The sequence below is a fragment of the Agelaius phoeniceus genome, chromosome 3 (genome assembly GCF_051311805.1).
Source record: "Agelaius phoeniceus isolate bAgePho1 chromosome 3, bAgePho1.hap1, whole genome shotgun sequence".
NCBI lineage: Eukaryota > Metazoa > Chordata > Aves > Passeriformes > Icteridae > Agelaius > Agelaius phoeniceus.
In genome coordinates this window covers 57,576,033-57,603,813 of record NC_135267.1, presented here as the reverse complement: position 1 = coordinate 57,603,813, position 27,781 = coordinate 57,576,033, and the positions used below count along the sequence as shown (strand labels likewise).

At 39.3% G+C, this 27,781-nt stretch overlaps 1 long non-coding RNA gene across 5 annotated transcripts in view; it reads left to right on the top strand.

Moving 5' to 3' along the window:
• The first annotated feature begins 214 nt into the window (after window positions 1-214).
• Window positions 215-27,781, top strand: part of LOC143693563 (uncharacterized) — a 71,086-nt gene continuing 43,519 nt past the window's right edge. For 4 of the 5 annotated variants that reach the window (XR_013181371.1, XR_013181368.1, XR_013181367.1 and 1 more), the window contains exon 1: window positions 398-702. This is a non-coding gene — a long non-coding RNA (uncharacterized LOC143693563). Of the gene's footprint in view, window positions 354-397; window positions 703-27,781 lie in introns of those variants that run through there. The other variant, XR_013181369.1, reaches the window with a different exon arrangement.

Sequence of the window (27,781 nt, the reverse complement as noted above, 5' to 3'; positions counted from 1 at the left end):
AATTCAGCGTTTTCTATCATCTGGCTTTCTAGTATTATACATGCTGTTTCCAGGGCTCCTGTGAAAATGGTCAGTGAGCTGTGCTCTCTGTGGGAATGGCTGCAAGGAGGGCATAACAGGGGAAAATAATTTCCTTTGGAGTACTTTCGAGTATCCCATGGAGCCTGATGGCAGGCCTGCCCCAGAACTGGCATTGGCAGGCCTTCCAGAGAGACTTTAATACTCTTTGCATCAGGCTTCAGCCTATTCACACATCAGCAACATTTTTTTTCATGTTGCTACAGCAGTTACAGAAACTGCTGTGGTGCCATCTGGGAACAAGCAGAAGGAATGTTTTCATTTCCTGAGCATAGGTACAGGGACTTTTTTTGCATGTTTATTTTAAGGTGCAGTGAAATCCAAAGATGCAAGAAGAACCACTTTTCTCTCTGCACAGATAACTGAAACCACAGCTTAAGATTTAAACTTTTATCTTTTGTTTTTCATTTTTCCCATATTTCTCAAATATATCATTTACTGAGAAGAATCAAAGAGATGGGGCAGAGATATCTGTCATTTTCAGTTTTTTGGGTTTTTTTCAGTGCAGTACTCCCTGGCTTGCAGGAAACAAAATGTCTGTCTGATGGGAACTGTGACTTCTTTAGATTAAAGGAAGGAGAAACATAAAAGATGGATGAGACAGCAAATTGCAGATATGAGAAGGTGAGTGACAAGCAAAGTTAGCTTTCTAAGGAATAAACTGACTGTAGTGCTTCTCAGAGGATTATGAGGGCAGCATGCAAAATATTTTTTCTTGGTTTCTATATCAGATATAGATGCATGTAAAATTTGTTTATGCCTGCATGTAACATTTGTTTATGCCTGCAAGCTAATTCTTCTTAAAACAAAAATTTACCTTCCAGTGTCAGTCTTTATTTTGTCCTGTGTCTTTTCAGTTATTCCCTACAGAATGCCTTGTGGGACAAGGTCCCAGGCAGCAAGGTGTCAGTTGTCCCAGGAATAGCTCACAGCAGAGAGAGTTGAGCTATGAAGCAGGTTCTTTGATGTCCCATAAAGATACAGCATCAGCCTCCACCTCAGAAACTGCATAATACCATTTATTTTCTCAAGCCAATCAACTATTTCCATGAAAGATGAATTTATGTGTGTGTGAGGCTGCTGCTTGTTCTGTATTTGTTACAGTTGATCAAGGGGTTCAGCAGCTAAGGGCGTGGGCAGACACACTCACGTGCATCCCCAGAGGTGTTAAGGCCAGGCTGGACAGAGCTTTGAGCAACTAGGCTGGTAGAAGGAGTCCTTGTCCATGGCAGGAGGGTTGGAACTGGATAATCTTTAAGGTCCCTTACAACCCAAACTGTTCTGTGATACTATAATTCACAGAAAAGCAATATGTGGTGTGATGCTGTAAACATTTTTATTAGAAAAACTGGCAAAAAAATTGACTTTGTTGCCCACAGCTAGAGATTTAGTACAGCTTATATCAAATAACTTCACTCTAGCAAGAAGGGTAGATTCAGACAAAAATTATGCTGTGTTTCTTCTTCAGTAAACATGCAAATTTAAAAATTGTACAAAAATTTTAGGTACACAAACAAGAAAATATTTCAAAGAGAATGCCACTAAACAATGTCTTAGTCAGGACAGGGCTTTTAAGAAGATGGAGTATTTATAAACTGTACCATATACTGATAAGGCTGTATGATTTCATGCACAATAACTGCTCTATGCTATATCACAATTACCAGAGTGGGGGATGTGGAGCTTCTCATCAAATCATTTTGTGCAAGTAAGTGTACATTTAACAGGAAAATAAGATAGTTAACAACCTTTAAAAGAGGCTTAAGTATGTTAAAGTAATGCATGTCTTTAAAAACTTCAGGAGTGGGTTCTTTATGGGAAACTCGGAATTAAAAAAAATGTTTGGAGTAAAGTCAAAATATTATGAGCAGTGCTCTGCACTAATGACACATATCAGCAGTATTTGTAACCAGAAGAACAATGTGATAAATTTTAATCGCTAGGGACCAGGCTTTGTGGGAAGTGCCTAATACACAGGCATCCTTTATAGGTTTCCAGTTATGACCTATGTCTGAAAGACATTTTAATGATAACTACGGAAAGTAGATGGATTGTCTTCCCGGAGTGTTGAAGGTCCTGTTTGCTGTCATCCGCAGCTTCTATAAAGACCAGAGATTTTCAAAGGTACTCTTCTGTCCTGCTATCAGCACGCAATACCACAAGGATGGGACTATCTAAGATAAAACATGCCAGAGACATGTAGTCCTCAGGATTTCCTGTGGGAGTCTGACCAAACGAAGGCAATATTAATAAATATAAATTCTGGAACATTATTATCACCAGAGCTGTGTCATGCAGTTTACCCTTGAATTCCTATAACCCCTCTAGTTTTCTCAGGCAGTTCAAGTATTTAACTGCAACTGGTCAGAGTGTTAGACCTCCCCACTGGGACAATTGTTTTCAATTACATTAAAGGCTCAAAGCCTTTGATAGACGTGCCAAAGCAAGGAGTTTAGCTTGCTGAACATTTTCACTCTTTGAACTAATGTGGGATCTGGGAGTCCCCATACTCTTGGACCTTGAAAATATATACTTAAAAAATAGATGTGATCTGGAAGAAGATTAGTGCCAAAAATCTGTAATAGTCCTCCCTTTGAGGATGCTGTTGCCTCTTTTTATTTTCATTTTCCTGGAAATGGTAGTTAGAGGGAGTATAACAAACAAATAGTTTTTCTTGAGGAGGATGAATTACACCAGTGAAATCCCAGTCAACCAAAACCTTCTCTAAATATCTGATGTGATTTCACCTATTTTTTAAAAATCTTCAGAACTATTGTTTGTTTCTGTGCTTCTCACCAGGGCATTTCTTAGCAGACAAGTAAGGATACCAGTGCTTGGTGGTTAGCCTCCTGCTCCTAGAAGAAAAAAAAAAAAACAAAAAAACAAACTAAGGAGAAGGCAAAAAAGGCTTAAAATAAACTGACTTTGTGGGATTTTTTTTTTTTTTGCCAAATACTGGTACACAATTCAGCATAGGGTATAATACCATTTTGCTTACATAAACCTCTGGAACAGCTTCTTTTCAAGTTTTACTTTTCATAAATTCTTCTCATTCAGATTATACAACCCTTTGGCCATCTCTGCCTCTATAGATTAACACTCAGCTTTTTCCAACGAGACAGTTGTTTCAGAAACTCAGGCAAACATTAGCTCTGTTACAGTCCTGCCTTATATATTGAGTTCTTATTAACATATGGGCAGTGGCAGTACTGTGACCTCGAATGATTCAGGATGGTTTCCACTGACTCCCACTATCTCCACTTCCCTTCTAATGCAGAACAAATCAGGAAAGGCAAGAAACAAAAGGTAGCCCACATCAAGTCATGCTGCCTCAGTGGAAGAGTAGCTTCTGAACAGAAAACATGGCTTAAAAGACAGCTGTGAGTGGGTGGATCACACTCTAATATTGTGTCTCAGCTTTGATGAGAGTATCTTTCTTCATAACTTACTAGAAAAGAGCTGATTAAATCTCTGCACAAGTATATTTGCAACAGACTTTGTCCTACTCATTACAAATGGGAAGCTGGATCCTTCCTTTCAGACAGTATGATATTTTTGCTGTTCAAATCAGAATATGCCATTCTTTTTGATGAAAAGAGCAGTGGAAAGCAACTAAAAGCATAGCTCTAAAATAAATACAATACACATCAATGCTTTCAGAAATGAGCTTTCATGGTTTTTGCTTTGACAAAGATCCTATGAACTCTACAAAACATAAACAATACCTCATCATAAAACACTGTTATTTCAAAGTTGACATCACATCTGACTCAAAGTGTGATTTTTTGATTGGGATTAAATTCAGTTTATTTAAAAGTTTTAGAATAACTCCATAGTTTTATAGAACACAAGATAAACATAACAGAACTAACATTTATCTTATAAATAAAAATGCTGATAAATATAAATTAGATAGTTAAGAAATTTCTTTCTTTCTTTCATGCTTTCTTGCTTTCTTGCTTTCTTTCTGTATGGGAGAGTTCTTGGCATGGAATTTTCACTATTATGCATGTTAGGATGATCAAACTTCACCTGTTTACATGAGCTTTTTACATTTCAGAGAGGGAAAAATAATGTGGAAGAATATAATCACACCCACATGTCTAAAAAATCAAGTGATGAGCTATACATGAGAAACATTTGGCATTGACTACCTTTCAGAATAGCTCAGGAAGGTTAATTTTAGATTGCTTAGAGCAGTGCTGGAGTCTCATGAAAATACCACCTGTCTTTAGGTACCCTGATGGTTAAAAATGTGCAAATCACCAAACAGCAATCATTGGTTAGAGCTCAGTCCAAGCAGTAGCTCTGGCTATCTTATTAAAGTTCTGCTTATATTCATACATGGATTTACCCTGCAAATTAGGAGGAGTGTTGTGGTGGGCAAAAAGAACTCCTCATAACCCACACATTAAGCAAATGTGTGAGTCTTTATACAATGAAGAGCAAAAGCTACCACTTCTGGGGCTAGCTCTGTATTTCTGGATTTGTTCAAAGTTTCTTAATCTGTGCTATGGAATTCTAGCACTATCAAAAATCAACAATTATTATCTCAACAATCTGAGATAATAAAACTCAGAAAATTTGCTCCTTGAATTGGGATAACATAAACACTGCACCCAAAAATTAATCACTTTCAGGTATGGTATGACATGATGGTAAAGATTTCCAAATTACATGACTAGCATACCCCAGGAATCCTCACATCTCACCTCATCCAATTAGTTAAATGCTATGTTAATCAACTATCAGTGTGTGTTTGCTGTAGTCTCTGAATTACTAATAAAATCCTTAGAATAAAGCAAGAATGATGTGAGAAGAGGTCAGTGCTTTATAGCCATACATGAAATGTTTACTTCACTGTAGTTTGGGCAATTAAAAGTTGTTAAATCCCAGGTTGCCTCAAAGAACCATTCAAATGGTTCCTCCCAGGAAAGAGTCTAAATGGACCTAAATTGCCTAGTGAATCCTCAAAAGATATCTATATTCTAAGTATATTCTAATGACTGATTATTTTCTGCTTGGTAAATCTGTAACTAAGAGAAAGAAGGGAAGAAATTTTAAAGCATGTAAGCAGCATATTTAGACTAAGAAATTGAATTAAAGATAATCTCCAGCAGCCAAATCTGTGGTTAAGTTCTCCTGGTTTTGAGAGCATCACCAGTCTGTGAGTAAACACTGGCTAATTTAGCACCCAGTTCTCATGCTCTTGATTCGGATTGAAGTTGGTTTTTTTTATCCCAAAATATACTGGTTGTTTTTTCTTTCTATAAATACTAAAAATTGAGAAAAAAAAAGAGCCCATATGTTCAGGCTGTTTAAAAAAGACTATAATTCAGATAAGACTATTCATGGCAATCCATAGATCTTTACCTTTCTCCTCTTTGCTGTACATACTGAGGTATAGAACTAGGCAATGAGGGGTTAAATAATAGTGGTGCAGATGCAGCTGGACCATGTTACACTAAAAGGAACAGCTAATGGGCATAAAGGAGGATTAGAAAAAGGAAATAGATGAAACTGCATTGAGTGCTGGCAGGGAGAGCCTGGATTTTTGTTTAGGGGCAAGGACTCTTGTTTAGGCTTTTTTATGAACCTCAGATAATAAAGGGAGTTTGCATTTGTTTGTTGGCTGCTCTCTGTGCTTATTATTTTTCAAATATTTTTAAATTCCAGAAGACTATAAGAGATAGAATTTGGAAGGTTTATTGACAAATGGGTACTGAAGTGTTTAAATATGAAGATGCATCTTTGTATTAGGGTTTCCTGGGTCAAAGGGGTTAGTTTTGATGGAGTATTATACTAGCCTGGGGTTGACATATCTTTCACCAGAAAAATGGTGGAGAAAGAAAATGGAAGATATCAAGAGTAGAATTATGCTTGTAGGAAGTTCAAACTCTTGCTCTCTCTTTTGTGTGCTTTCTTGCAGCTGGTGGGGTTTTAACAGCATGTGGGTAACCATCTACCTTCTCAGATGCTGATCTGCCCTTGAACTTTCATGGGGAAAACTTAGCAAGGAGCTGAGTCAATGAATCCCTGCATCAAGTTCTCCTTTTCCACAGGAAAGTAGAAGCCTGATGGGAACATGTATCTCTGTTAGTTTACAGAGTCACATAATCACAGAATTGTCTGAGTTGGAAGGGACCCAGAAGGATCATTGGGTCCAACTCTTAAGTCAATTCAGTTTTTGTTTGGATGGGGGGAAAAATGGAGAGAAAGCTAACATGTGCATACATAAATATTATTTCAGGAGTCTGCTCATCCAAAGTATGCCTATAATCATTCTTACAAGTATCAACTGGTTTGAAGAAACCCAGAGCTGTTGAGGCGTACCAGTACTACAGTGGAATGGAGATGCTCTTAACCTATTTTGATCCAGGCTAGCTCAGGCCCTGCTAGCTGCTCACAAGGGGAATAGTCAAAGCTTCTGTGTACATGCTTCTATTCAGCTGGGCTTTGCAGCTCATTTGTTTGTGGATCTAACTACACTTACTGGCTGGAGGAAGCCAGACTTGCTGTCCATCTAAAAGTGGTGCCTGATTATGGTGTTCTTGCCCATCCTGCTATTCCTAAGATTTAAAGTAATGCTGTGTTGCTGGCTTTTTTTGTTTTTCAAAGATAGTTCTGTATCAGATTTACCAGCATGAAAAATTTGCAGATGTTTCAGCATCCTCAACAAAACAAAGAAACCACACCAAACCCTCAAACTCCAGGTGGAATTTTTTCTCTTGCCCTATGTCTTTCATCACAAAGAGGAATAATGTCTCCATTCTTGTTGAGGTTAATATCACTTTCAGACCCAGATTCATAATGCTTTATCTCCTAGAGAGTTTCTGACTGTGCATGAGCAGGTAGATAGTAAGTGTGCAAATCCAGTCCTTGGGAATGGATCCTACAAGGAGTTGAACTTCATCCACCACCACCATCCCCTCCAGGGTGGCTGGGAGTGCTCTCCAACACAATGGCTTCCAAATAACACCCAAGATGAGAGAAAAGTGGTAACATCTGTGTCAGGGTCCTGCAAATGGCCAGGGACAGACAGCAGGCCAGACTTGTGTCTGCAGGAAGGGTGCCTGGCATTGATTTACTGACTCAGATCTGGCCACAAAACTGGGGACACAGACAGCAGAGTCCTCATGCCCTTTCTCTGTATAGCTCTGGTATTCCATACCCTGCACAGGGGTGTAACTTGGGGCAAGCAAATTCAGTGTAAATGAGACTGACTTGCCTTAGCCTCTTCCTTGCAGCAGAAACAGCATCTGCCATTGCTCTATGCTTTAAAATTCTGGATTTATGGATGCTGTCTTTGGCAAGGTCACCGAGACTGGAGGGACTGAGAGAGACCAAGCATCTGCAGGCAACTACCTGCTTGTGGCAGGCCAACATGAACAGTTACAGCTGACTGAAGTCCTGGACTCACACACATTGGCTTATTGCACAGTTTGTGAGAGGTGAGAGTAATGAGCCTACGCTTTAAATCCATCTGGAGTTTATATCCGAATTCCCTCTTACTCTGATAACTCAGTATTTATTACAGTCCTAACAGACCGCCTGTTCTGTGGCTTCTTCCTGGAAGATCGTGAGCCTACATAATGTTGCTGTCAGGGGGATGTTTCCTCCTCTACCTCTCAGCCCTTTTCTAGCTCACTCTTTGGGACTGCACTTACTGTTTTCCCACAGGACAGCATTTAATTGCTCCTTGATTGACCTTATGCCTTGTCCCAACAACTTTGCCCCTGAGGTCATTTTACCAATTCATTATTCCTGGTGGAGGAGAAAAAAAAGTCCTTCTTAATGTCTAAGCTCCTCTCCCTATTATTGCAGAGTTAATTACAAGAGAATGATTTGGAGTTATTTATGACCACCTTTTAAATATCAGGTAGCAAAGTGTTCCCTGAAAATAATGGCTTGAGAACCCCTCCACTGCTTTCTGCTTAGAAACTTTCATATCCAGAAATAGGTTAAACGTGATTTTTGGACAGAGATTTGAATATTGTACTGGATCATTCAGACTTTCCATCATCCCTATTGCACCATTTGCTGTAAATGCAATAGGTTAGTAGAGCAAATTCAAATCTGTGATCTTAGAAGAAAAAATAATTGTGCTTTGTGGGACAACACATCTTAAAAGGTTCAGAAAACCTGCTAATCAATCACACAGATGACTCATGCTTATAAGTACTCTCCTGAAATCAGGTGATGCTGATAAACATACTCCAAGAATGTTTATTAACAAGCCATTAAGGAAAAAAAAAAGTAGTCCTGGCTATAGAAATCATTTAATCATTTCCACATGAGTTATTCTCCATAAAGCCAGAGTCACCTATCTTCCCTTTTCCTGCACTCCAATCCTGTCCCCTAGCTTGGGAGTTTGGGGGGGAATTAAAAAAATCTGGTTTGCTGTTCCAGTAGTCCATTAGCCCTTCATAAGACATTCAAAAAAGAAGCACAGAACATTAAGTATAGTCAGAGCAAACCACCTGCAATGTTTATATATTTTATGTGCAGTTTGTTTCATCCAGTGCTAATGTTCATTTGTCTGGTGGGTTGGCACCCCTCTTTCATTTGAGGGAGTTCCTTCTAACTTGGCTCATTTGTGCAGCTTTCCTTTTACAAACAGTCACTTGTCGGAAGTTTCAAGGCAGTATTTGTAAAAGATCTTCAAAATAATGATGAATGGTTAAAATGAGCATTAAAAAATAAATAAGTTCAGTAACTATTTATCAAGATTACAAACTAGAAGTGCATTTCCTCCAGCTAATATGTGGAACACTTCACCCTGGCATAGATAAATCATGAATCAGCCAAGGGGTTAGTTAGGGCTTCCAGTTTCTATTAGGTCAGCTTACTAAGGGCTGGCTTTCTGAAGAAGTAAGGAGTTATTTCTTTTCTAAGTTTAACCCTGGGGTTGCATAAAGCAGCAGAAAAAAAAGTGTATTTTTACTTGTGTCCCAGTAAAACAGGATTTGAAACTGTTCTTACAGAGTATTTTCTCTCTGTTGGTGAGAAAAATAGAAGACCCACAAAAAGAAAGGAAGAAGGATTTCTCTCAAGTGAAGGGCTATGATCCGTAAGAAAAAGCTTTTCCTGTGAGCAAGTGAAGGGGGTGGAGATTTGCACTAAAATAAACAACAAAGTCAGGTCTTGTGTTGGATGTACTGACAAGGTTGCAGGCACTGGCTTTAAAATGTTTCATCCCAAGTATCCAGTGTCTCCCAGAAGGACACGAAGTAGGAGGAAGTGTGAGGTTAAGAATTCAGGGAGATTGGATAGATAGTCGAAAGACTTGGGTAGACAGTCTGAAATTCATTACAAGTCTGTATCCCGGGGGTCACCACAAACATCCCATAAACATCAGTGAACTTTTCTGCAGTCCAGAGCTCCAGCAGCAAGTGTCCTGAGTCATGAGATGTCTCCTGCTCTGAACACATGTACCCAGGGGGACAAAGAAGGAGATAGTGATGGGAGCTCTCTGAAGGGATTAGAAGTATAGGTTTCTAATCTATTTTTAAATGCCTCCAAACTGACCAGCAAATATGATCTGACTTTCCAAATGTTGAGAGCGCTCTTTAAATCATGTCTCTACTAAGTAAAGCTGATGAATACCTCTCAAGATGAATAATCAGCGCTGAAATTTCTACACATGTCTTGGTAATCTGGCAGAAGTGCACATCTATGTACATGTACACTGATACTCTTTTTATGGTTAAGAGTGAGGGGAAAACACATGAATTCAAAGAAACAAAAAAAATGGAGTAAAAGGAGGGTCATAGTAAAAAGTCAAAGCGAAAGGATTTTGCTCTTCAGTACATGCTTTAATTACTATGTCCTATCCCATTCAGAAGGATTTGCAGAGTGTCTCAGTGAAAAAGGAATTAAGTGCCTTAAGATCTTACAGTGAGGCTATCCAGTGGTGTAAGCCGACATCCTCTCGAGTAACAGAGTTTATGTGCAAATCCTGGATTGAGCATACGTGACATCTTTGATTCTGAACACCTGCTTCAGCTTCCCTTCAAAGAGCTTTGGGTGGTTCAACTTTCTCTTGCTATTCTTTGTAACATTTTTCATTTGCATAAGCGTGTTACAAGTTTAAAAAAAACAGTTATGGCTCAGTGCTGTAGCAGCAAAAGAAATATAAATGGAAGAAATATATTCTAAAAATGTTCTGTAGTCCATGTTGCACATAAGCTTCAAACACTGAGCTTTACCCTTGAAGAACTTTGAATAAAATTAATTCTGCTGAGTGCAGTGGGACAACTTAGTCTGAGAAAATAGTGTAAAATGTTTAGCACGTGAGCAAGTGATTGTAGGGCTTGGGTCTAATATCAGAAACCTCTTCACCACCAACAAACCTGAAAAACTCTAGGGGAAGATCAGTTCATATTGCATTTGCTAAGGTCTGAATTTCATGCCACTTAGATTATTCCTCTTGCGACAGTCTGCCAATTTCTTGTAATCTTGTACAGACTTTCCATCTGAAAGTTCATTTTTGCAAGTACAAGATGTGGGAGCTAAGATGATATATTGAGGCATATAAGTAATCAGGAAAAAATGCAGTTCAGCCCATGTATTCTTTGGAAATATGTATAAATATTTACAAATTACGGAGTTAAATCCAACTCATTTTGTAAATGAAGGGATATTCTGCTTTTTTATGGGAAACATCAAAATCCAGGAAGCATGGGAGCATAAGACATAAAGTCTTTTCCAAGGGACATTCATAAACTCTCATAAAATCAAACATCATGCAGACTGCAACCTTTCTCCTATTTTCATTGTGTGCACGCCTACGCATCCGTGCATTTGTGAAAGCAACTTTCATACAAGAACTATTTTTTTCTTTTTTGCATCTACCAATTACTTTGTAAACAGCTTAAAGAGATTGGTGAGGGACTGCTCTGTAAAAATGATAGCACATCTGCAGCACAGGCAGTTAAAGTCAACAATTAATTAATTGTTAAGGGCTCTGTTCATCCAAACGTTTGGCTCTGTATTTACTGGATGATTCATGGCTTGTGATCCCTAGTTTCCAAAGAACTCAGTCTGGTCCTCCATTTCAACCCTTCCCCTGCTCCCCGTTTCACCCTTCCCTGCCCACACCCAACTGCAGAGAGCCACAAACACGACTCCTTACAGAGTTAACAGGGCTTTGTGGCAAACAGCTCACCCAGATCTCCACCCACTGAGTGTGTTCAGCAACCACGAGTGCTGCTCTGCTGAAGCCTACCAGACAGAGAGCCCTCCTTTCCTGGTGTCAGTAATTCACTGGTGGTCAAGTATTTACAAAACAAGACAGACACACGCACAGAAGCACGTGCAATCATCTTTTGTGTAGCTGGTTTTTGGTAGGTTAGACTTTAGTCCCTCAGTGTAAAGCCGTGTCTGCTGGCTGTAGCAAACAGATTTTATACCAACCTGTATGGAGTTGTGCTGTGGTCAAGAGAGGCTCTGGCAGTCTGGGAGACACTTTGTGTCCCAGCTTGGTTCTGAGCCTCCAGATAAGGGATGTCATAGTGATTTGCTTGAGTTACCTCCCAGGGAAAGATCTGCTATCTTCCAGTGCATAAAGGACAAAGAGAGACCATTATGTTTACAGTGAACTAAATCTATACTATCCAAAATCTGTAGTTCTTAGGTAAATTCTTAAGGGAAGCTGTTCCTTAAATGAGGAGTGCCAAAAAAATTGCAGCAAGAATAAACAGAGTTAAAACGTTATTTGCTTATTAATATTTTTATTATTACTAACTTGCAAAGCTCCCCTGGAGTATAATAGCAGAGCATTAAACATGTCTAGCAAAATAACAAGTACCTATCACTGAATAATTAAAGTTGTCACTGAAGAAACAAAATGTAAAACCATAAACAAGCCTTGAACAAACAAGAAATAATCAATGCATGATGATAAAGGGAACCAAAACATCTGGCATCTTTGCCAGAAAGCATCTACAGATGTGTTCTGATGTATGATAAGAAGAAATAACATTTTGGAGTCACAGGCCCTCAGTGAGGCTCCTGCCTTCCAGTGTGGTTAAGTCACAGGGAGGTGCAGCCAGCTTTGCTCCCGCTGTGGGTCTCAACATCTCAACAGACCTCCTGGTGAATTGCTCAGATTTTTGAGGGCTATTTCTGGTGTGTGGGACAGAATCTGATTCAGCTTCACAAATGAAGTGACAAAAGGAAAGCTGTGCTATTTGCTGCTTCCTTGAAGCACTCCCTTCATTCTCAGATCCAGGCTGCTTCTGAAAGCCATATCACAGAGCCCAAACTTTGCCTGAGTAACCCAGTTTAGACATCACTGATGGACAGAGAATCATTGTTTTGGTATCTTTTCATCCTGCATTTCCAGAAGGGACAGAGAGTCAAGTGAAAAGACAGATTAGTACTATTTTGTAGATGAAAAAGTTATTCTCACCCTTTCTTCAGATATAGTCTTTCTGGCTCATCTTGCAATTTACAGCTAGTTTAAAGAGAACTTGAACATCCACAGGTAATGGCCAGCTCCCATTAATCCAGGCATTTTACTGAAAGTTTCCATAACTTAGCAATAGTCACTTCATAAGGCATTACCTAAATTAAAAATCCAATTGCTTCAAAATCAAATGACAGGTTGGTGAGTGAGGATTCACTGCAATTGTATTTAAAAAAAAAGTAAATCAGAAAAAAAAGGATAAGACATCTTGTTTGATTCATGAGACACCGATAGAGCTGACTGTGGTTGTTCTACCTTTTCCCCTGTATCTGCACAGTTTTCCTTATGGCAGGACACACAAGAAGTCACTTTAAAATAAAAAAATACCTGGCTGACTGCTGAAAAGATCATTTGTCAAGAGAAGAATGCTGTGGAGGGAAACTCTGACCTCTAAACCTGCAACAACAACAAAAGCCAGTGTTTTAAAAAGTTATTTTGAAGCCTAAATAAACCTTGACAGACTCCCCTTAAACTTCTTTTACAGTGATTAATTTCCAGCTAGGGAAATATTGACTCTGAGAGAAAATGAAAATATTTCCATCTTCTTTCTAACACTGCATTATAAGATCATTTGACCTACTAGATAGAGTGGAAAATCACTATCTGTCTTGATGTTATTAGATGGATCAGGTTTCACATCTCTCTCCCTCTGTTTTCCTTTGCTTCCCCTGTATCAGCATGTTGTCTTCCCCTCTCTCTCCCCTTCAGTCTGGCTTGAGGAGGCAGAGCCCTTGGTGCTCACAGGCAGGGTGGCTGCCTTTTTTGTGAGATGATTGGGAAGATACAAGGGGCAGTCAGAGGCTTATGGAATGCCATGAGGAAAAAAAATGCACCTTGCCCAAAATATTAAATGTATATGGTGACTTACTTTTGTTCTGATTATGCTTCCTCTCCCTGTGTGGAGGAGTTGTCCTTTTCAAGAACCAGAGCCATTTGTCACATCACCCACACATCCTCCCCATTTCCACACAGAACTCCTCTTATGGAGTTGGCCAGATGCTAAAAATGGGATCTTCCAGAGGGCTTTTGATCATAATGCCTATGCACGTAGGTATTCTGCAGCCTCAGATTTATTAAGAGGGTAAATAAATTTTAGTCACCAGCCCCAAAAATTCCTTTTTAGCTGCCACTGATACCTTGAGATGTGACACGTACCCAATTAATTGCATGGCAATACTGCCTCCACCATACTCAGCTGGGCTCTAAAGTGCTTTTTCTTACCTCTAAAAAGTGAGGAGGAGCAGGGTGCACCAGCTGGAGATAGAGAGAGAAACAGGAGCTGTGGCAGAAAAGCTCTGTTGTTTGTTGTATGCCCTACTGAAAGTTTTCTTCATGAGGGAGCTTAAAATACATTTCTGAAGTGACTAAAGCCATTGCTCCAAAAACTTTGGCAGCCTCTGTGCATATCCTGTTACTTGCTTGGCTTCAGAGACAGCAGGACATAGAGCATCTTCTAGAAAAAAAAAAATTGATCCTAGCTGTTTCTAACTGAATTAGCCAATTCAAACAAGATGAATAATAATAATAATAAAAAATCTAGCTCAGATCTCTGTGTCAAAAGAGACACAGAGAAAACATCAGTCAACCCCATGGAATTTCCTTCAAAATGTCCTTTCCTTCAAAGTGAAATGTAAGTTGCCTATAGTTTGTTCCTTTAGTAAAAGTGGCTGTAAACAACTCTGTGCCACTGCCCTGAGGATTTGCCTTGCCATGCTTCCTTCCTGTGCCAAACCTCTGATGGAAAGACTTATTTGATTTTTCATGAATCTGGAGAAAAACTGAACTTAAAGATTCTTGTTAAGGCAGCAGACTCAGTACAGAGTACTTGCATAATACATTCACCCCTCCACAGCACCCAAAAATAGCACCCAACTGAATTCGTGTGTAGGTAATTACACAGAAAAATAAATATTCTTCTGTTAGAGAATCCTTACACAGGGTGAGGTGCTGAGTTATTTTCACAGCAAAGCTTCTTGATGCTCACTTCTTCAAAGATTCAGGTCATTAAGATAGGTCCTGTTCTATGAATTTTTTTCTTTAGAGGACTTTTTAATTGGGGACCAATGTAACAGTCTGTTCCTAGGCACTCTCACCCAAAATATGTGATAAAATTGCATGGTTATGGCTCCCTTAAAATATTTTCCTGTGATTTTCTATAGATTATAATGGCACATTTTCTGTATTTTGTCATGACTTACAATGCTTAGCCAAAGGAACAGTCTTTGCAATCCGAAGTATTTGAGTTGAAAGTTGTAACTATCAGCCAAAAGGTGAAGAGCCAAAGTCTGCATTACTGAGAACTTCTCGGTCCATTGATTGCAGTGCTCCTGTGCCAATTTACAGACCATAGTCTGTAGATGCCAAATCAGTTAAGTAAAAGCTGAATGAAATTAAAAGTTTGCACTTTCCTCACGCATAAATATATGTTAAAAATCAACCAACAGCTTCTGAAGATTTGGCTGTAATCTACATAAGGATATGTTCATGAAAAGTTAATGAACTTGTCAAGACTGAGTAAATATTTGTTTATAATTGCAAGTAGGCCCCAAGCCAAGTATTTTTCAGGTCTATTAGGCAGACTAAGTCCACAGCAGAAATGTTGAGTAGGACCGTTCTTCTCATCCCTCCACTTCCACTGTGCTCACTCCTCTCACTTTGGGATTCTCCAAAAGGTGTTTCAGGAGAAGATTCTCTTCTCTTCACTTTGGAATTCTTGTAAGCTGCAGGTAGCAGCTGTCATAATTTTCCTTTGAAGACAGTAGTCAAGCCTCAAAGAAACACTGTTAGTGCTAGGATCTGCCATGACCACCATAAAAAAGTCCATAAAATCTCTTTTGCCACCAGCTGTCACTCCACCAGCTTTCGTGTTTGAAGCCTTGTATGAATGTGGACTTCCAATGTCTTTCATGAACCAGACACTGCAAGAGCCTTCAAATCTCATCTTGATTCACTTTAAAGATTTCCCATTCACTTTTACAGGGATAAATAGGGGTTCTTTTTTTAGAGAGTTTTCCACTTTTCTCTGGAAGGGACCAGAGACTTCTGTAGGAGTTTGGGCTAGCACCCAAACTCCTACAGAAGCCTCTGTAGGCTCTGCAGTGGATCATCTCAGTGCACCTCCTGTTTGCCCTGACATGGATTAGCCAGGGGCAGAAATGTTTTACCCAAAACCAACTACCACAGAGTCATCTGTTTTCTGGGACAGGCTTTCCCCAAAAATATAAAAGCTGCCTGGCAATACTGTCCTTAGTAGTGATTTCAAGATGAGACAGAGATGAATAAGGGCAGGGAGGTCTTGCCAAACTGTACAGGGAATCTGGAAGGAAAAGGAGTTTCATTTGTGATAAGGAAATTAGGGCATGTCTGCTACAATTTACCACTCTGCCTCATTAGAGAGGGGAGCAAGGACTGGTTAAACCAGAAGGAACAATGAGGATGAGGAAACACTCGAAGCCGGATGCTGAGCTGGCAGAAACCAGCAGAGGTCCACTGGAAGAAATGAATTGATTTATATCAAGCTTGGATGCACAATTAGGATGGAGTTTTCAGAGCTGAGATTTACTATTGAAAATTGTCAGTTTTGTGGGGGCAGGGGGAAGAAGGCCTGCCAAATAATCCGCAGAAGATGGGATAACTTGTGCTCTGAGCAGAGCCAAACTACGCACATGTTCAGCTGTTTCAGATGAGCCAAATTCTGGAACCCTACATCTCCCAGTTGCAAACATCAAAATGCAGCAATGATGCTTTTCATTATCTTTCCACCTCAAAATCTGACTTTTTGGTAAAGAAGTGAATTACCTGATAGGACCACTCAGCAAGACAGATATTCTTGTTTGGCAGCATGATGCTGCTGCTCCTGGACCCCTTGTAAGACCCAGACCATTTCTTTAGTGAAGATGTCACACTCCTTCATAAGCCTGCCTGTGTTCATGTATTGTTAACACAGCTGTATAGCTGCAGTAAGCACTTGTTGAAGAAAAGTAAGAGTAGACATCTCTCATGCATGTGTATTGCCATTACATGAATATTGAAATAATTTTCATGTTCATTTTTATTCATCTTTTGCTGGAAGTAGTAATAAGTGGTTTTCATTTGGTTGTTAGAAAAGGAGCTCCTATAGCTGAAGAAAAAGAGAAGATTATCTTCAGCAGCACTGAAGGTATATTTCAAAGGCAGACACAGAAGTCTCCAAGCCACATACTGGCCAGGATTTACTGCCCTGTCTTAAAAACTTGCTGCCTGCTTTCCCTTTTCTTTCCATATCTTCCTTCCATTCTTCTTCTGTCTTTACATCTTTTCCACTTCCTATTCTTCACAGCCAGCTGTCCTTCCTTGGCCACCTTCATTTCATGTACATAGACCTGTCACACTAAAAAAAGTGTGACTTCCCTTAAGGTACCTAAAAGCTGTACTCCAATGTTTGCAGCCTACAGAATATTTTCTTTCCAAGAGCAGAGTGTAGTTTTGATTCCTTCCTCTTTCATAGGCAGCTTGGCTTTCAGAGAGAAACCTCATAGCACCTTCAGATCTGCACCTGTAGAAGATGGTATCAGAAGGTCTGATTCCTTTTGCCAGCCCGTTTATCACAAACCCCTTACAAGCACATGTGCCTTCTGTGTGCTGTGTTTTTTGGAAAACTTCTCTATGTTTTGTTGTATTATTACTCCTATTGGCACTATTACAGGTATTATACAGTGCAGCCAAGGGCCCCAAACAGAAATAAAGAACTAAGAGCTTTTTTTTCTCAGTAGACACTGCATAGATAAAAATTAAAATGCAAAATACTGTAACTCTTCATCTGCACAATAACAAGAGGAATAGCATGAAGCAGTAACAGAGCTAATAGATTTTTCATAAATTATAATAATTGGCCTTCTTTTCTGATCACTCCTGTTGGGATATGTAAGCATTCTGGCATGAGAAAGAGTGCAAAAGGATTTAATGAAGAAAACCTCAAGCTGTTAAAAGTGATGCTGGATATATAGCAGGAAAGGTGAGGAACAGTGCAGCCAACTTCATATGTCTCTGGTGCTACTAAAGTTGCTTAAAGACACTGTATTAATAATAATATTAATAATAATGATAACGATAATAATAATAATAACAATTATATAATAATAATAATATATATTATAATAATAATACTCTTATTTTCTCCCATTTCCTTATAGTTTAAACTGAAACCTAAACTGAAACCCAATAGTGATGGAAGTGTTGAAGTCACAACAGTGACATCATGTTCTATCAAGGGCACATTTCCATTCTGGGTTTGAGGATGTCCATTGGCACAGCCACAAGTCCTCCCAGGCAGGGCAGCAAGAGGCATGAGCAGAAAGACAAAGCAGAAAGAGAAAGTGTAGCATTGTGGTGCTCCCTGACAACCCACTCTGCTTAGGAAAGGAGGATGCAAGGGGGAAGACAAAGGGGGGCTGACTAGAGAAGAGGAAGATGAGATTTTCTGCCTCCCATTGGTAGGGGTAGAACAGGGGAAAGTAGAAGGGGCAGATGTAGAAGAGGAAGAAGAACAAGCCAGGGAATGTAACAGAGGAGGCATAAAATTAAGAATTGGACAGATTTTACAAAAAGGGAAACTGTGACCCTGGAAGCCAATCAGGATGAAGAAGACCATTACCCTGGCTGGTCTCTCATGCCCATGGGCATGAGCCCACAGTCATCAGCATTTTCTACTCCTCTAAAGCAGGTCCTCTGGCAAGGCCTCTATTTACTACCTTCTAAACCCATAAGGAACCTGAACTGTGTCATTTCTACTCGCTAATTTAGCCACACTAAGTTCACAGAAAGCATTTTGTGAGAGGGACATGACCTGGCTTGTTAGCACCACATGTTGTAAGATAGAGAAAAGGATCTTTCATACTTCAGAAGTCTTGTTTCTCAATTGCTGGTCTCTTACTTTTTAACTTCTTTGCCGTTTTGAATGGATTTCAAAACAAATCAACAGACACATAGAGTCTTTGGTTATTTTTGGCCAGAGTTGGATAAATGAATAGTCCAGAAAGTTTCTGACATCGTGCCAAATGTCTATGTGCCTAGAGTTTAAGAGTCATGTTTTCCAGGAAACCTTGAAGTTTGCCGAGATTTATGCTTTTGATATTGTCATCCATTACTGTATTCAAAGGAGTTGTCTGCATAAAGGTTGATAGAGGGCAGTCAAACCTTTTGCACTGAACAAATTATATCATTAGGTGTCTGCTTGTGGGTCAACTTGTTCTCAAGCCCCAAAAACTAAACACAGCTGAGTTCTAAATCCCCTGACAAATGAAGGCTGTGAGCAAGGATCATGAATAACATATGGCAAATGGAATTTCCAAACACCACACTGCCATACAATATACACCTGATAAATGGTTGTCTACAGTGATGCTGTTGAAAAAGGCACTTGATGCAAGCCTCATGCATGGCAGAGAAACATTAACAGAATTTTGCAAGATATTTCAAAGCTGGCAAGGCACTTATATGAATGTGTTGTCTCTTCCTCCCTTCCCCAAGTAAGGACAACATCCTTGTTTTCTTGTACATAGGAACAAAGAGAGGTAGTAATTTGACTTGTCATGTCCGAAACTTGTGGGACAAGAAGTGTTTAAACAAGAACAAAGACGGAATTATGATAGGGAGAAGAAAGAAAAAGAGAAGATGAAGAAAAGGACAGCAAAATATTACTCAAGACTAACTTTTAGGTGCATTTGTAGCCACAAAATTTAAAAGATTGCATGGCATTTTCCTAGATGTACTGCAAATAATTTTGTCCAACTAAATAAAAATGTGAACACAAGAACAACTTTCCCTGATCATCTAAAATGCAGCAAACTCTTTGGCAGACATGAGGTTAGATAGCACACAAAAATCACTGGTTTTATAAAAAAAGTGTGGGATGCTGCATCTAGACCCACCTGGGCATATCACAGCCCCAAAAACAAAATGTGCCACAAGAATTTGGCCAGGACCCCAGAGCTGTGTGCAGAAAGGGATAAGGCAAGCTATTGACTACAGGCAGACAGTTAAATTGAATAGTTTGTTATTTTTCTAGTTGTTTTGGGTTTTTTTAGCGGGGGGGAGGGAATTTTGTTTGGGGTTTATTTCTTTGATTTTGTTTTGGTAGTAATTTCTAGAGTTGTTCATAACATTGGTATCCTTTGAAAATTTATCTTGATATATTTTTATGTGTGTACATATGCAAAAATATATTTGTTTGTTACTGCTGGCTAGCCTCTTGAGGTGCTACTTACCCTTAATGAGATTTAGAAAATAATAGTTGTAATAATAATATAAATGTTTAAAAGGTGTTATTTTCAGAGGAGGTGTAAAAAAATTTGTAATTTTTCATTGAATTTGACTGATTTTTTTTTTAGCTAAGAAAATAAATAGAAGGACTTTGGGATGTTCCATTTTCAAGTTTTCTCAGCACTTTCTTTGGAGTTTCGTTTCAAATGTGAACTAAATATAATAAATAGAAAGTGATTAAATAGTACCAGGGACAGAAAGTAGTGGGTACATGCATTCAAATTAATTTTTTAGATGGATATAATTTTCAATTTTTCATTAGAGTGATAAAATCAGAAAACAGAAATTCATTTGCATTGACTCTTAATTATCTTTTATTAAAAATCTGTTTATGTCTTTAGAAGGAAATCTCTCACCTTATTAATAACATAGGGAAATATGTGCATTTACTTCCAAGCTGCATCCAATTTTTTCATATAAACATTTGCATAAGCAGGAATAAGAAAGTTGTACAAGGCAAAAGTGGTAGGGAAGGGGAAGAGAATAGCTTTTCCTTTAGTCAAAATTGCCACCAAGAAAGCAGGAAAAGGCCATGTACCCACGGATCGCCCGTGTCAATTACAACCGGCCACTTAACTGATGTTAATGGGTTAAACCAGCGGTCAGATAGCAAGAATCACCATCACTGTGAGACCAAAGTTACCACTGCTCTGGCTGTTAGGTGTCAAGTTCAACTCTCACAGATTGCCCAGTGTGGTCTCAGAGCCAAATTTTCAGATGTTCATCCGTGCACAGAATAATGCACATGTCACTCAGGGCCTGTGCTTGCTCAGACAACACCTCCATTAAGACTTCAGAAGAGAGATTTTCCTGCCTAGAGGTCATGTGGAGTCTGTTGGCAGACTGGTGTGTAGTTCAGGGCATGGCTAAGTGCAGCACCATTCACAAAAGGCAATGTGTTAAGGTAACAGTTTAAGAATCACTAATTCATGAATGTAAGTCTGATAATTATTTTTATTGCCACTGCTTTTACAGTTTCAACTAAAATGTATGGATGTGCAAGTCAGAATTGCTTGGGGAAATCATACATTAGTCTAGATTATGTAGGAAGTCAGATTAGATGATTGCAACACTTCCTTCATGACAGAAAAATTCATGACACTATTAGATGTTTTGTTAAATTGGAGTCTAAGTGATAAGCAAAATTAATAGATTTCTGTATTTCCCTGGGTGGTCTGTCCATAACACGGGAATATTTGTGTTTCTGTGCTCTGATCTGCTTGTACATGCAATATATATGTGTGTGTATGGACCTAATGCTAATAAATAAATAACCTGATTCTCAGACTGATTACTTAAAAGCCCCATAGAAGATTGAGGAAATGTGCTTTACCCACTGATTTTGTGCTCAAAGTAACTCTTTATCAAATTAGCCATTCTAGAGAACAAAACAGTCCCTTGCATTTCAGTGGGACTGTCTGCATGAGTAAACCTTTGCAGGATTGGTCTCTAGATGTTGCTTAGAGTTGCAAAGAAGCTTAAGTGCTGAACATGTCTTCTGTGGATGTTTCTTTTTAGCCTGCTTCTGGCTCTGTACTGTCATGATTTTGTTGCAGGAAACATCTATGCTAAACATCACTGTCAATTCTGAGACAAGAGACACATTCAAAAGCACATGGAAGCTTTTTCTGTTACCATAAGTTGCCCGCAGAGGGTCCATTCATTCTGTTTGCTTGTTCCACTGTGTAATAGCTCAACTCAAGTATCAACAAGATAAGCTTTTAAAAGCAGAATATTCCCAGCTGTTGTGGTCAGGCAGCAGCAGCAGGTTCCCGTCTGAGGACAGCAGAGCAGCGCAGTGCTCTCGCAGGGACGGCAGTGTCGAGGGGAAGCATGTGTTCTCTGTACACAGTAGCGAAGGGCCCAATAGACAGCAATTAGCACCAGCAGAATGAAGATGAACGGTCATATACATAACCTTAATAAAAATGTCACAGAAGAGAAATCTCACACCATATGGATCCATGCTGAACTTTTTTTTTTTCCTTTTTTTTTTTTTTTTAGGAGCAAGGCAGCTCCATTTCTTTATAGTCTTTTTGCATTAGTTTCTCTCCCTAGTTTTTTGCAGCCTTCTTCCTCCCTAAGCATTATGCAGATGCCAATTCATGCAATAACAAAGAAAAAATAGATTTTTATTTCTGTATTTTTAAATACATGTTCAATTTGAGATTTTCATCAAAAGTATCTTCTGCTCAACCTTAACAACCTGAGTAAGTTACTTGAATGTCATTAGATCCCATTTCACTCACTTTTGGAAATATTTTGCAAGGTTTTATTCCTGCAGAATTTTTGTAGCTTGACAGTGGATATTGCTTGTTCTCAGTTCTTCTACTTGTGTTTCGGACATAGCAAAGACTATAAGTTTTATCATTAAAAACATCACTGTTACAAATAATAGTTGTAAAAAATTTTTACAAAAGTCTTTGAAGTATGAAGCTGCTGTTATGCTGTCCTGGGATTGTTTTTCCCTTTTCCACCTTGAGATAAAAATCCAAAGGCCAGGAGGAAAAATGATCAAGGAGTGCTGGAGTAGGAAGAAAATATTTTCCCAGAAGTTCATATTAGAGATTTGTGCTTATTCTTTTGAAGTCATGTCTTTGTCTTTCCCTGATCAAAACAGAATATTACTGATGTTTTACAAGCTCCATTTGAGGTCTGACAGCAATATTTTGATGCTTTCTGCCTTTTCTCTACTCCCAGTAATAAGACTCCTGCCTTTAGTATGTAGCTGTGAATTTTGTTGATCACTTTAACAGAAGATAGGAATGGATGAGACCTTCTGAGGTCTTCTAACCATCCCCTTGCAGTACATGGGATTGACTATTCATAGCTGGCAATGTTTTTTTGAAGGTCTTCTGTGAAGAAGTTTCCTTTATCTCCATCTTTCTTCTCCAGGCAAAAAAAAGGCTGACCACTATCCTCTTTCTAAAATGAAAAAATTACAAAAATACTGAGGGGGTATCAATCTTCCATTTTTCAAGTGAGCCTCATCTCTTTTTGCTATGTCTACATGGAAATCAGGTTAAGTCTTTCCTCTTGGTGACATCTCCTTGCATGCTTATGGACTGTTGTCATGTCTCCCTCTGTTTTCTCTAGATTAAGCAAATTCCTTTCATGCCACATCCTTTGCATCTACAGTAATGTAGTAATGTTTTTTAGGCTTCTGATTATTTGATTTGCTCATCTCTGGATTCTCTCTTTATTTGATTTGTAGTCTTTTTGAAGCACGATGGCCATAATTATGGGCTCCAACTGAAACTGAGTGCTGAGGTGGGGTAGAAGGGTTATTTTACAAGTCTTGCAGACTTCATTTCTGCAGGAGCATCACATCTTTTTTCAATAGACAAGAACAAACTTGCGGTCTCCTAGTTCCATTGGTTCGTCAAGGAAAAGCTTGACATGGCAATAGAATGACTGATCATGGCTTGGAAGCATTCAGAAGACAGAATTTGTGGTAAATACCTCAATTTTACACAAGATTCAGTCCTTCCAATACTTAAGTTATATTAACTATTTTACAGATGGGAGCATTCCCATTGAAATGAATGGTCACGGTCATGTGTAAAAAATTTGGTTGCGTGATAGTGATTGAAGGATTGAGACCAAGATATTTCAGAGAAAACACAATGGAAAACTCCAAATGGGAGTCTGGATTTCCATTGCCTCTAGTGCCACTGCTTTTCTGTTAATCCGGCATATTATTTATAAGGACAGGATAGCCCTCATCCAGCCCTTGGAAGATTTCTTGCAGAAAAGCAAACCTAGCCAATCTTTATTTAGAGAATGAAAACATTATTACCTCAAGGAACAAAGCAAAACTCAGAAATACCTAAGGGACAACAAGTGTAGAAAAATGCTTGTATGAAATCTCATCTTCCCCCTAGTCCCCCTAGTTTAGTTTTAGTGATGACAGCACTCCACTTACAGTACACACTAAGACATGTCTATCTTCATTTAACTGCGCTCACTTGTGGTCACACTGCCATACTCTCTATGCAGATGGGAAATGGATGCATGCTTACAAAAGAAATGTCTTTAACAATTTTAAACTGAGTGAATAATTAATCATTTTGGGCTCAAAATCCATAGAAGTTTCTCTCCCTTCTCCAACCCCTTTTTGCACATTCTCCCTATGATCTGAGCATTAACGCTTGGGGACTATTGACTTGACATGACTCAGAGGTGGCTGGTTTGCATCAATATTTCTAAAATCCCTCTTATTATCTTGCATATGTCAAAGTGTGATAAGAAGAAAGAAAGATGAAGCTATTTATAATTCAGAATGACTGTTACCAAAAGGTATTTAAAATCAAATCACACTATGTCAAAGTTTACTTTTAAATAAGCTTAAACAAAAGACACAGTTTGAAAACAATTAGTAAATCTGACAAAATTAACTTTGACCTTACAATCTTATAAATGCCAGCACAGCTTTTCTTCCAGTGTCAGTATGCCTGTGTGTGTCTGTGTGTGTATTTTCAGCAGTGCAGTAATTTCACAGCAAAGAGCCATGCCGAGACTTAACTCTCAGGCAAGAATTATACTTCCCTGCTCAGGAGCTCCCCTTGGGGAAATGTGCTATTTCACTGCTCCCTTATGCTGGAAGTCCATTCATACAGACAAGTCAGATTAGTCCTTAATTTTTTTCATTATTTCTGGTAAGCAGTCATTTTCTCCCAGCCCAGCCTTTCAGTCATCTCCACTCCTCAGCTCACAGGGAGGTTCTTTTTAGGTTTTTTTCTAATTTCCCTTAGTCTTCCTCAAAAAAACCCCAAAACAACCAGGTGAAAATACAGTCTCTCCCTTCCATCCAGCCTGGGAATGGATATAAAGACACAAAAAATGTGCTGGTGAGCTTGTAAGTGTGCTAAGCCAGAAGACAATTCCCTTTTACTCCAAATTTACCAGGCCAACCATCAGGGCCCTAATGCCAGCTGGTGCCTCTGTTTTCTTCTTTTTGTCCAAACTGCCTGCAGAATTCCCTGGACAGTACAGTTTCCATGTGCTCCCTCTAGAAGGAGACAGCCCTTTCTGTAGTCTGAGAATACCTAGAAGCCGATTCTGTATCTCGGCTGACCTTCACAGTTTTTTCTTACTGGGTTAATTCCTTGGCCAGCCACCAGGCAGCAAAACCCAGTATCTTCCTGGCATTTTAGGGGTCTCAGTTATTTGGGATCTGGTCTAATGGATGATGCACATTTTTGCTTTCTGTGGTTCCATGCAGCTGTTTGTGTGTTATTGAGTTATTTCTAATCCTGAGGACTGAGTTCATGCACCTGACAGTTTGTTTCAGTCCTGTCTTCCATCTTCAAGCCAGCTACACAAAGAAGATGTGGGGTAACAACCCAGAGGGTCACCTGAGTGAACTCCTCAGTGGAGGGATGGAGCCCAGATCCCTGCCCCTAGAGTGGCACATTTCAGCACCCATGGCTTAACAAAGCCCCAAAGCTATAGGTGAAACTTTTAGATGGTCTATGGAGCATCATGGCTTAACTGGTGGTAAATAGTGCCCATGGAGTGACTGCAAGGGAGTCACTTGATAAGGGAAAACCAAGTGATGTTATTTACCTGGTCTCCCATAAGGCCTTTGACACAATAACAGTCAACAGCTATATCCAAATTGGAGAGACATGGATCTGAAGGATGAACTGAAGGATCTGGAGGATTCAGCATCTAAGAAATTGTCTAGATGGATGCAGCCAGTTAGTTGTGGTCAATGGCTCTATTTCCAGATGAGGGCTGGTGAGAAGCAGTGCTGCTCAGGGATCTGCATTGGAACTGGTGCTTTTTAATATCTTTAATATCTATGACACCGACAGTGAGTCTGAGTGCACCCTCAGCAAGTTTGCAGATGACACAAAGCTGAGCAGTGCAGTTGACATAACAGAAGAATGGAATGCCATCCAGAGGGACCTGGACAAGCTTGAGAAGTGGGCCCATCAGCATCTCATGAAGTTCAACAAATCCAAGTGCAAGGTGCAGCACTTAGGTCAGGGCAATCCCAGATATGAGCACAGAATGGGAAAAGAAACCATTGAGAGAAGTCCGGTAGAGAAGGAATTTGGAGTTCTAGTGGATGAAAAATTGGACAGGGAGGTTTCATTAACCTCAGAAGAAATTCTTGGTGATGAAGGTGGTAAGACACTTGAGCAGGTTGTCCAAAGAAGTTGTGGGTGCCTCATTCCTTCAAGGCCAGGTTGGATGAGGCCCTGAGCAACCTGATCTAGCAGGTGGAATCCCTGCTAGATCATGGCAGGGGGGTTGGAATTAGATGATCTTTAAGGTCCCTTCCAAGACAAACAGCCAAACTGTTGTATGATTCCATGATTGTATTCCCCTTAAGTTCTTTCAGCCAGAACCAAAACACATTACATTCTTTCAGTAGATTTTTACTGAGCTAGCACAGACTTAAAATAAATTTTTCCTATGCAGAGGAATCTACCACCCATCTTTCTTGACTCTTACACATATTCCCTCTTTCCACACTGGGGGATACCAAGCATCTGCTGTTGAGCTGTCTGCCGTCTGTCCACACATGTCTTTTACAGCATCCTCCTAACATTTTGAAGTGTATTCCTTGATTGTCACCCCTCCCTGGACATGCTGGTGGGATTACAGAAGATGTCTGAACATAATTTGTTCATTGCTGGCAAGCAAAATTTTAATGCCCCCACTTCAGTTGTCTAAGAACTCAGTTTTTGAATATGGCATGCAATTCATACAGTCCATGAGAACAAACTGCCAATTTTGATTTGCAATTGCTTAAAAACCTACCCTTTTATAAATTCTCCTTTAGTCCTGCTGGCAGTTATATTCCTGATCCATTTGGAAAGTAGGCTTCTGTGCAAGTTTTAGAAAAAATTTAATGTACAGACTGTTTTTAAAATTTTATGAATCAAATTAAGGATTGACCTATTAATTTAAAATTAATTATACTTTGCTTTCAGTCCAAAACTACATTGTACATGTAGTGACAGTCACTTATTTATGCTTTTGTTGAAAGTGCTATACCTCCTGGCTCTATTTATTTTCAGAAGACAGTTCCAGATTATGGGTTTTCATTTACAAGCAAAAAAAAAAACCCACAACTCCACCCTTTATGGCACTAAAAATGATTTTGAGAACCTAAACCAAAGTCTAATGGGTTGCCTTCCATAGCCTGGAGACAATGTAGAATTGCTGCCACACTCTGTGAATCACTTCATTAATCTCTGCCTTTGCTTTGACTTGCTCATTGTTATTTATTTACATACTATGGGCCAGACTCTCCCCTGTGCCAGAGCTCCACTCAGGACAGTTTGGAGATGGGTCATAAGGAAGTCATTAGAACTCACTCCAGTTTTGTGAGCACTCCTGGTCTCTGCACCATTTCCCCTGTTTGCCAGGCAGTCCTATATTACATCTCAAGTGAGTCTCTTAATGGTGCATTAATTTCAACATGACTTATGGATATGCCAAATCTGTGGCACATGCTTTGGGTCCTGGCATACACAGTTGTAAATAAAATTAATCTGATTTTTTGATCTTTACAAGTAAGTTTTCTGAACCTTCATGGTGCTTGTGTGTGACCAAAAATGGCTGCGTGGCTATTTTTGATGAAGATACTTAATCCAAATAAATATAGAATTATATGCAGCCACTGGTGATGGAAAATAAGTCACAGCTCGGTTTGTATAATACCTGGGGCAATTGATCTGGAGGCTTTCAGAAACTTCTGTGTAATACAAAAATCACTTGCAATGAGGAGACTTTGAAGGTCCTTCCCAAGTGAAAAGATTAAAAATTATGGCAAGATGGATATAATTTCTGGAAAGCATTTTTTTTCCCTCTCACTTGGCATCAAGCACCACTGCCCAGATTTTTCCATCTGTGGAATGTTTGAAGAAGAGCCTGGAGAGCTGCTGCTGCATTCTGAGCTCATCCCACCCACTTCAG